This window comes from Hypanus sabinus, chromosome 19 (assembly GCF_030144855.1).
Source record: "Hypanus sabinus isolate sHypSab1 chromosome 19, sHypSab1.hap1, whole genome shotgun sequence".
NCBI lineage: Eukaryota > Metazoa > Chordata > Chondrichthyes > Myliobatiformes > Dasyatidae > Hypanus > Hypanus sabinus.
The window spans coordinates 3,651,498-3,661,823 of NC_082724.1; the positions used below are offsets into that span (position 1 = coordinate 3,651,498).

Consider the following 10,326-nt stretch of genomic DNA (forward strand, 5'->3'; position numbering starts at 1 on the left):
CCTACCGGAGAGGTCAAGTCCCTTTGTATGGAGCAGTCCTTGCTGTGGCGGTGAGAGTGTACAGCAGGACGGGGCTGACCGTCAATCCCACCAAGACAGAAGTGGTTTGCCAATGGAGTGCCAGTGTCCCACCCACCCTACCTGCCTTCACTGTTGGTGATGAAAAGCTGTCAGTAGTGCCATCTTTCAAATATCTGGGGAGCATTCTCTCTGATGATAACGGCATTGACAACGACATCCAGAGCCGCATTAAACAGGCATCAGCTGCCTTTGGGAGACTTCAGCGTAGAGTCTTTCAGAACAGGAGCCTTCGTCCCTCCACAAAGGTCGCTGTATACCAAGCGGTCTGTGTCACCACCCTCTTTTATTGCTGTGAAGCTTGGGTAACCTACAGACATCACATCAAGTCCTTGGAGCACTTCCACATGAGCTGCCTTCAGCACATCCAGGGAATTACCTGGCGTGAGCAGGTGCCCCACACTGAAATACTTGTAAAGATCAACTGCAGAAGTATCGAGGCCATGATCACCCGGCGTCAGTTGCCGTGGCTGGGGCATGTGATAAGGATGCCCCCATGTGGGCTACCCCGCAGGGTGTTATACGGCCAGCTACATCATGGACAACGTTCAGCTGGAGGGCCGAAGAAGCGCTACAAGGATCAGATGAAGAATGCTTTGAGGAAGTGCAAGATCAGACCTGACCTGGAGGATGTTGCTGCTGACCGTAACACTTGGTGACAGCTGTGTAGGGACGGGGTTCATATTCTGGAGATGGAAAGAACAACCGGAAGACAACAGAAGAGAGCCAGGAGAAATGCAGCCATGGTTGCCATCACTACCACCAACACCACATATACATGTCCCACCTGCAGTAGAACTTGTGGGTGCAGGATAGGACTGTACAGTCACCATAGATCTCACCGTTAAAGGAGTGGACGTCGTCATTGGATTCCGATGGACAACCGAAGAGAGAAAGGAGCACCACACACCTCCTCGACTTGGGGGTCTACCTGAGTGCGATGGAGGAGGCCGGGCCGCGGAACTGGCGGGATTTGGAGACAAATCTCTGCTGGGCTGGGATGCTGGTCAGGCCCCCTTCAGCAGTGAAGTCTCTTCGCGGGGGTCCTTCCCCTATACACCGGGGATCTGGGCTGGAAGTTGTTGCATCGGACTGTCCCGTATAACGGGTTCCTGAGCAGGTTCACTGACACCCCGTCCCCTGTCCATTCTGTGTCCAGGAGGAGTCAGTGTACCACGCTGATATGGAGTGTGAGAGGTTGCCCCCCCCCCCCCCCCCGGTTTGAGCATCTGAAGGGGCTGCTTCTCGGGTTCTGGCTGGACTTCAGCCCTGCGCTGTTGAGATTTTGGCAGCCAGAACGGAAGGGGGCGAGTTATGAGGAGGATGCTGTGGTGGGCTTTGTCCTGGGCCTGGCCAAGGTGTCCGTTCACAGGCTGTGCCAGGGCTAAATGCCCGCTCTCTGCTGAGGGTACAGTTGTGCCCTCTGTCCTTAGAGAGGGAGCGTGTGATCACAATGGGTACTGTGGGAGACTTCTAGGAACAGTGGCCCCCAGGGAATTGTCTGTTTTATAGACAATGATTATTAATTTTAATTTCAATTCATTCACTGTCTTAAGTAATGTTTGTATTTCATGTATTTTGTGTAAACAAACGTGTAGTTTTGTTTATAAAAAAAGCCACACTATTTCTCTCCCCCCACCCTTTTCATACCCTCCACCCCTCTCATCCTCTCCCCACTCTCTCTCTCATCCCTGCTCTGCCCCTCCCCACCCCACTCTCTAAACCCCTCTTACCTCCCCCATCACTCTCCCCCCCTCCCCACAGGTGTTCCTGCTGCTCTATGCTGCTGACCTGCTGGTACGACTGACCTGGAGCCTGAGGCTGGATCCTGACAATTTCTCCATCCCATATCTCACTGCCTTTGGTGACCTGCTGGGCACTGGCCTCTTGGCCCTCTGCTTTCACGCCGAACTGTTGATTGGTGACTGAGTTTGTGGAAGGGCAAGGTCACGCCCCTCGCACACCCGTGGCACTCACTGCCCCTTATCAGTTATCGAGCATTCTTCCCTAGGCACGATGATCCCCAACATCACTCCAAAGCCCAGCCCCGCCGAAACAGGCCATTGCACCCCCCCCCCCCCCCCACCACCACCACCACTCACGCTCCTCTCCCATGAGCCCGTCTCAGCTCTGTGCCTTCAGCCCTTGCTGGGGAAAACCAGTCTCCCTTCCTGCCCCTCCCCCAGGAAGGCTAGCAGAATTCAGGAAAGGGTTAATTCGTGCCGGCCTGATCCGTTGGCCCCCCCATTGCTGAGTTTCCCACCAGAGAAAGCAAAGTCACTGCATCTGATCCCTGGAGACGGGGAAGGGTTTTCTGAAAGGCACTGAACTCTCATTCAGACAACCCCAGACTTCCAGTTCTGGCACCGTCAAAGTAAATACTTCCTGCACCTTCCCAGTGCCTTGTCGGACACTGGTTACTGTGCCGGACTCTTCAGACGAGCATCGGTTTAATGTCAGTTCCTTCACAAGAGCAAGTGTCACGTGTCTGGTGATGTTAACCTGTACGAGAGTGAATGCCGGGAGGTGTGTGTCCACCTCCCATTGAGGGTCTGTGTGTGTGTGTGTCCCAACCCCCGGTGAGGGTGAGCACGTCTGTGTGGGAGACGGGGGTGGGGGGGGTCGGCGTGACTGTGTGGGGGGGCATCTCTCAGCACTGTGAGACCTTCTTGTTAGTGCCCATGTGGGCTTGTCAGTGGAGACGGTCAGCACCTTCCAATTCCTGGACGTTGTGCCCTCAGCCCAGGACAGGCAGGCAATCACAAGCAAAGTCTCGATTTTCTGTCAGAGTTCAGCTCATTACCAAACAATTCTACCGATGTCCTGGTGGAAGTGCCCCAACTGATTGCAACGCAGCCTGGTACAACAGTCGAAGCTGCATAGTGTAATCGAGTCTTCCCCCAAAACAACACGAGCACATCCCTCAACACCTCGGGAGGGACACCTACGTGCAGGAGTCACTTCCTCACGAAAGCAGCATCAAAGATCCCCACCATCTGGACCATGCCATCTTCCAGGGGTTCTCAAACTTATTTATTCCATGGACCCCTACCATTTACCAAGGGGGCTGTGAGCCCCAGGCTGGGAATCTCTGCATCTTCTCTCAACTACTATCAGGCAGGAGGAACAGGAGCCTGAAGGCCCACACCACCAGGTTCAGGAACAGCTCCTTCCCTTCAGCAGACCAGCTCAGCCATAATCACCACTGTTCAGTATTTATTTTGTTTCTCATTTCAGTTCGGAGATGCAGCTACCGGCCCCACAAACCCGCACTGCCCAATTACTCCCGTCACCAGGTAACCAACTAATCACTTAAAACTGGAAATCCTGAGAAAACCCAGATTGTCGGAAGAACACAAACTCCTTTCTGCAGGACTGCTGGTCCATGAAGCATTGTGCTGACTGCTACGCCATACGAACATGGAGATGAGAAATTTCTTTAGCCAGGAGATGGTGAATCTGTTGTCATGGAGGCCAAGTCATTGGGAATATCCAAGGCAGAGATCGATAGATTCTTGACTGGGCAGGGCATGAAGGGATCCGGGGAGAAGGCAGGAGATTTGTTTGAGAGAGAAATGGATCAGCCATGATGAAATGGCGGAGCAGACTCGTGGGGCCAGATGGTGTAATTCTGCTCATACTTGGGAGCAGAATGAGGCCATTCAGCCCATTGCATCATAGCAGATTTATTTAACCTCTCAACCCCATTCTCCTGTTTTCTCCCAGTAACCCTGACCAATCAAGAACCTGTTGACCTTTGCCTTAAATATACCCAAAAACTTGGCCTCCACAGCCACCGATGACAACGAATTCCACAGATTCACCATCTCCTGGCTGAAGAAATTCCTGCTCATCTGTTCTAAAGGGATGTCCCTTTATTCTGAGGCTGTGCCCTCCGGTCCTAAACTCCTCCTCCCCCCTCCCCACCACCTTTTCAAAAGGAAACATCCAATCTATCTAGGCCTTTCAATAGTCTATGGGTTTCAATAACAGAGGAGGACAGCACAGGAACAGGCCATTCAGCCCACACTGTTGTGCTGAACCAGCTGAAAAGCAAATCAAAAACACACAAAAGCTGATCTACCTACACGATGTCCATATCCCAACTTCCTCGTATTCATGTGCTTAGCTGACGAGGCCTCCGTTGTTCAGGGGTGATCATCGATGTGTGCCAGCTGTCTGGATATGCAAGCCAGAGAACCCCAATTTTTACTCCCGAAGCCGCCCCCCCCCCCCCGAGTGGGTATAACCACAAGGCAGCCGAGGTTTGAGATCAGAGTTTCCCTCTCCCAGATGAGCCCCATCGGCCTGATGCGACTAGTTTTGAGGTGCCAGTAACCAAATTCTGGCCCTTCTTCTGTCAGTAGAAATAGTTCTGCCGGGCTTTGTGGCTAAGCTGCACGCGAAGGCCAGGATCTGGGCTGGGTTGCCAGAGGCACATGCCATTGGAAGCATTTAATAGGTAGTGGAAGCGTGTCCCCATTACCACCCCCGGCTATAACAACCTTACAGAACCTTGCTCCTCTCGGAACATCTCTTTAAACCCTCGAGTGTGTGTGCCTCTACCACCAGAGAAGGCAGCACATTCCAGCCCCGAGTAAAACAACTTGCCCTTCACATCTGCTCTGAACCCACCCCCCCCCCCCCACCTTCAATGCATGCCCTCTGGTATCCCGGGAAACAGATACTCCCTGTCTGCTCCATCTCTGCCTCTCAATCTTACAACCCTCTATCAGATCCCCCTCAGCCCTCGCTGCTCCAAAGAAAACAGCCTCTCATGATAACACTCGCCCTCTAAACCAGGCGGCATCCTGCACCCCCTCCAGAGCCTTGACACCCCCTCATTCTTGTAAACTCCAGTGATCACAGGCCCAGAGCCGTCAAACACTCCCAAACGTTAACCTTTTCATTCTGATTACTTGGGTTTGTAGGGGTGGGGTGGGGGGGGGGGGTTAATGCAGACTAACAAACAGAATTGAGGACTATGTTACCAGATAATGTTGCTTAACGAGCTCTTCAGTATCCTGCTTGCAGGCCGTCAGGAGTAACTGGAGGCAGATGTGAGGCCTGGCAGAACCGTTTCTACTGACTACCTCAGCAGGTCAGGCAGCAGCAATGGAGGGGAATAAACAGTCGACGTCTCAGGCTGACGCTCGTCATCAGGAAGGGGGCAGAAGCTGGAATGAGGAGTTGGGAGAGGGAGGAGTACAAGCTAGTGGACGATTGGTAAGGGCAGGAGGGTGGGTGGGGAGGAAAGCCCGGAGGAGGGGGCCACAGCTACAGGGCAGGGTGTCTGGATAGCCGGTGGGTGGAAATGAGTTTTACATCACCAGGGTGGGGGGGTTTATCCAGTGAGGAGGGTGTTTACTCCCTCAGAGTGGGGGTGGAGAGGATTCCACATCTCCCGGCTTGGAGTGGTAGGAAACGAGATAACAAGAGGGGGTGGAGGGAGGGGGACTGGGGAACTGGATATGGGACAGGGATGGGGGAATAGGGGTTGCACTGCAGAGGGAGGGGGACTGGGAGGTGAGGATAGGAGGGAATGGGGGTTGTCCTGCAGAGTGAGGGGGACTGGGAGGTGAGGATAGGAGGGAATGGGGGTTGTCCTGCAGAGGGAGGGGGACTGGGAAGCGAGGATAGGAGGGAATGGGGGTTGTCCTGTGCATGGAGGAGCAGAGGGAGGGGGAACTGGGAGGTGAGGATAGGAGGGAATGGGGGTTGTCCTGTGCGTCCCTCTCTTCCCCCCCCCCCTCCCCCCAAGTGCAGATCTACAGACCTGTCGCTAGTTCTGGGTTGCATGAGGCCGTTCGGGGAGGGGCGATCAAGCAAGGCCGGGATTCTGCAGATACCGGAAATAGTAAGCAAGACTCCCCGGGTCAGGCAGCATCGATGGAGGGGAATCGGGACTGAAGGGGGAAGGCGGCAAAATAAGTTGGTGGGAGGGGAGGAGTACACGCCGGCAGGTGGGGGTGGGAGGCGATGGGCCAGAGACGGAGGGACCTGAAGAGAGGAGACTGGACCGCGGTGCGGACCTTTTCTGTCGCTGCCTCCACCTGCGGTTGGGTTGGGCCGGGCCCTCGGGAAACGTTCAAGATGAGGATTGTTTATCAGTAGTACAGGGAGTTCAATATACTGTATACAAGGCAGATTCTGTGCTTTTTTGTATATCGACGTACTGTCGGGTTACGGTCGGACTCGGGTGCAGACCAAGGAATACTCTTTTACCAGGATTTATTAGGGAGCACAAGGGCAACAGTCCTTCAAAAACAGGCACAAATCCGGAATAGCAGGTGGTGGTCTTACCCGGGAAAGGCAGTCCGGCGAGGGCAGACGATCCAGAGCGCACAGGCAAAAATCAATTGGCAGCGATCACAACAACAGACGAGAACAACTCAGGCCAGAGCTGGGACGAACTGGCAGGGAATCTGAATCAAGGCAGGGTTTAAATGGACCGGGCAATGAGTGAAAACAGAAACAGGTGGGTGCTAGTGAGGAGATAAGTGGGTAATTGGCGAAAGTCTAATAAGGAGGGGGGCTGGTCAAAACCCCCATGGCCAGGTGAAAGGAGGCAGAAATTAAGGGCTGTCGTGGTCCAGAGCTAGCAGCAGAGGCCCTTCGGCCCAGTGGGTTTTGGGTGACTATTAGCAAAAAAAAATTACACTGGACAAAAAAAGAGAGAAAATGTGCAGACGCTGGAAATCCGAGCAACAGACACAAAATGCTGGAGGAACTCAGCAGGCCAGGCAGCATCTATGGGATAGTACTGTCGACGTTTTGGACCGAGACTGTTCGGCAGGACTACAAAGATTTTGCTTCCCGGACACTTTGGTGTATCTTATGGATTTTAGGCTGCTGATCACGAGATTTCCCGGTCATTAATCAGTTTTTGTATTCGGCTGTATTTGTTGTTTCAATTCATAATTCAATCAAAATGTGACCCACGATGTCTGCTGAAAAGTTTTCTCCCTTGTCCAGGAATGGCCGGACACCGCACGGCAGGGCAGGTTTCGGAAAGGCTCGTCACACACGCACACCGTTCGGTGTATTGTGTTTGCGTGTACACCGGTTTGCGATCACATTGGTGCACATGTTCTGCGGGCACAGCATATTGTGTGTACTCGTCATAATAAAGTAAACGTATTTTCAGGAGCAAAATGTCTCGCCAATGTTGCAACAGCTGCCATACTTGTTATATTTGTGGCGAGTAGACGCTTAAATCTCCCAAGTCGCAGCATGACTCCTCTTATTAATAAAACCTGCGAGCTGTACTCAGGGCAAAGCCCGGGCTCCTCACGTTTACTCCCTGAAAATCTGGGCGCTGCCAGAGACGAACGTGGTGAAAAGTTTTGTAGAAACGGCATCAGCGAAACTGGAATCCATCCGCGTAGACTGATTATTGTTGGACACTTAACGAGAACCCTCAAACACCGAGCACGAACGAAAATCATCAACAAAATATCTTAACTCGGTTGAACTATTGCAAAGCGTCAGCACGGTTATGCAATTAAACACATTATGTTCTATGAAAACGAATTTCTTGTTTCTACAAATTCCTACATGCTACGAGTAATCTGAAATTATATATGTGTTCAGCTTCAAGCGGTCTACCAGAAACAAAATAAATGAGAAAGCAACACTTTCGAAAACCGCGTTTATGCTTTGGACATACTAGCTTACCCTATTCAGCATTAATATGCATGTGTAGGGAGTACACTTGCCAAGAACGGTTCAATACTCAGTAGTGCTGGAAAGTTTGTGAACCCTGTAGGATTTTCTCTATTTCTGCATTAATATAACTAAAAATGTGATCAGATCTTCTTATGTCCTAAAACTAGATGAAGGGAACCCAATTAAACATAACACTAAACGATACTTTTTCATTTATTTATTAAGAAAAAGGATCCAATATTACATATAATATACGTACATATTGGATATACTATGTGAACCTTGTTTTCAGTGACTGGTGTGACCACTTCGTACAGCAAAAACTAAATGTTTCTGGTGATTGTTAATCAGCACATCGTCTTGGAGGAATTTTAGGCCATTCCTCCTTACAAATATGCTCCACATCTGGGGTATTGGGCTTCCTTGCATGAACTATTTGCTTCAGGCCCTTCCACAACATTTCTATAGGATTAAGGTCAGGACTTTGACACGTCCATTCCAAAACACCAATTTTCTTCTTTTTAAACCATTTTGTTGTTGATATACTCGTGTGTTTCAGATCATTGTCTTCTTGTATTACCCAGCTTCTGGTCCCCAGCAAATTGTGTGCACGATTCTGAACAAAAACTCAGAGTCCAGCCATATCATTATTAAATATATACATATCCAGGAATAACCAACCGCTGAATCTTACCCCGCACCCATTTAATCATCTGAAAACGAAGCAATACACTGCTTGTACCTTTAAACGATTTAAATCCAAAAATAATCTATTAAAGGATAGCAACACACACGAAATGCTGGTGGAATGCAGCAGGCCAGGCAGCATCTATAGGGAGAAGCTCTGTAGACGTTTCAGGCCATTCAGGATAATATCCACCTCGTCCGGGACCTGATCCATCTGGCCCGTGAGTCGCTTTCCCTCTCTGTACCTGGAGAAGGTTTGATAGGGTCGATCATGGCTGCCTTCGCGGGATTCCGCGCGTTCTGGGAGGGGTTGCTGCGTGAGGGCTGCCCGATGTCGAGGCAACTGCAATCTGTCTGCCGAGAGCCTTTCCGGTGCCGAGGCCTCGTCGGAAATGTTGAAATGGAGAACCGTCTTTGCCATGCTCTACAGGGTCTGTGTGAACCGCTCCAGGACCTCGTTTAACTATCCGAATCGACAGCCGGAGCGCCGGTCGGTGCGTCGCGGTGAGTCCCCCGGTTAGGCTCCTTCTATCCCCGTTCTCCACTCACATTTCCTACTCGTCCAAGTACCCCACTCGTGACCCTTCTTACCACGGCAGAGCCGGATAGGAGGATGAGAGAGAAGCTGGTCCTGCTTGTCCGGAGAGGTAGGGAAATTCCCAGGAGCGTCCAGTAGAGGAAGTTGTATGACTGTCCCGAAAATACCTCTTAATCCTCCGAGCTCTGGCTGGGGTAGATGTGCCCTCTTTAGGAACCGGCCCTTCCGGCTTTTTCAGACTCCCGCTCCGCTGTTATCTGTTTAAATCGGGGCTGGGCTAAGAGGTGGGAGTCCCAACCTCCTGGAGCGAAGGAGGGTAAGAGGTGACTTGATAGAGGTGTACAAGACGATACGGGGCCCGTGACCTTTTCCCAGGGCAGAAATAACTAATGCAAGAGAGCAGCACCCACAAAATGCCGGAGGAACTCAGCGGGCCAGGCAGCAGCTATGGAAAAGAAGACAGTCAACATTTAGGGCCGAGACCCTTCACCAGCAGGCTGCCTGGCCTGCTGAGTTCCTCCGGCATTTTATGCGTTGCTTGGATTTCCGGCACTTCCATCGGTTTGTGATTGGAATACAAGAGGACATAAGGTTATTGGAGGAACGTATGGGGGGGGGGGGTATCAGATGTAGTTTTTGTTTAAAACAGCGTGGCGGTGTGTGGAACGCTCTGCTCGGTGTTGTGTAGAGGCAGATATATTCGGGACACTAAAGGGTCTCTCAGATAAGCACATGAATGATAGAAAACGTTGAGAGCTGTGTGGGAGGGAAGTGCTAGATTCATCTGGAAAGTGGCTAAGGGGTCGGCATAACGCCACGAGCCGACTGTGTTGGAGTATTCTCCATGCGATGTTTTATTCCCCGGGGTGTAGAAGAACGAGGGGAGATCTGATAGAGGTAAATGCAATTAGGAGGGGTATCGGTAGGATCAATGCAAGTAGACTTTTTCCACTGAGGTTGGATGAGACTAGAACTAGAGGTCATGGGTTAAGGGTGAAAGGTGAAATGTTTAAGGGGAACATGAGGGCGAATGTGTATACTCCGGGGCTGGTGAGAGCGTGGAACGAGTTGCCAACAGCAGAGGTGGATGCGGGTCTGATTCAACAGTAAGGAGAAGTTTCGGTAAGTACATGGATGGGAGGGGAAAGGAGGGCGACAGTCCAGGTGCAGGACGATGGGACAAGGCAGACCAGATGGGCCGAATAGCCCTTTCCTGTGCTGTAGTGACCTTGGGTTACAGAAGCGAACAGAGGCCGGGTATCACACTGTCCGGAGCAGAATGAAAGAGAAAGAGAAGAGAACACCGGAACAGCTGAATCTTCAAAGTAAATTTATTCTATGTCACAATGGACTAG

The 10,326-nt window shown here is 51.5% G+C and overlaps 1 pseudogene; it reads left to right on the forward strand.

Annotated features, from left to right (window-relative positions):
- LOC132377680 (solute carrier family 41 member 1-like) overlaps positions 1-5,502 on the forward strand; it is a 42,828-nt pseudogene extending 37,326 nt beyond the window's left edge.
- Positions 5,503-10,326: the final 4,824 nt, after the last annotated feature.